The sequence below is a fragment of the Carlito syrichta genome, unplaced genomic scaffold, assembly GCF_000164805.1.
Source record: "Carlito syrichta isolate Samal-C Ts95f unplaced genomic scaffold, Tarsius_syrichta-2.0.1 Scaffold314991, whole genome shotgun sequence".
Classification (NCBI taxonomy): Eukaryota; Metazoa; Chordata; class Mammalia; order Primates; family Tarsiidae; genus Carlito; species Carlito syrichta.
The window spans coordinates 72,100-72,844 of record NW_007259087.1 but is presented as its reverse complement, the minus strand read 5'-3'; positions in this window follow the sequence as shown (position 1 = coordinate 72,844).

The following is a 745-nucleotide window of genomic DNA, read 5'->3' as shown; positions in this document are numbered from 1 at the left end:
GTCTCTGGGGATTCCCTCCTTCATTCCGGGAATGTTTACTAAGATCTATCGAGTGTTGGGACTGAGATTTAATCGCTCGGGTTCTATTCTCATATTGCTTACGATGTTTGGGGGAGCCCATGACTTGTCCACATGCAAGTAATTTTAAAAATACAAATGAGTAACACTGCGTATGTGATAGAGAACTGGAACTGCCAGGTGCTGACTGAGATAGCAGCCGCTTTGGGTCGGTCAATGTCGCCTTTCTCTCCCATTTACTTCGACACACACTGACAATGGAGACGCTCTGATTCCCGCACGGCAAGTGCGGACAGCGGGCGCAGGCCGCCGCGGGGCTGGTCCCCCGGGCGGTGTGGCCAGCCAGGATGTTGCGCACAGAGGCCCGGCGGGCGGGAGGACGCGGGGCGAGGCCGGCGGTCCCGAGAGGGCGCAGACGGCCGGGCTCCCCGCGGACCCCTCGCGCCGGGGCCGAGCCGGGCGGGCGGGCGCCGCACCTGCAGCGCGCGGGGGCGGGAGCCAGGTGGCCTCGCGCTGCCGCCGCGCCCGGGCGCGGAGCAGGAAGTGGCGGCGGCGCGGCCCAGGCGCGGCCTCCTGGCGGTGAACCCGGGCAGGGAGGCGGCCGCGGCCGGAGCCCGAGCGCCGGGAGCGAGGCCTGATGGCGGCGCTGGTGCCCGCGGGCCCCGGGGACGCCGCCTCGGCCGCCCTGGACGAGCTGGCCCTGAACTTCACCTACGGGGCGGCGGGC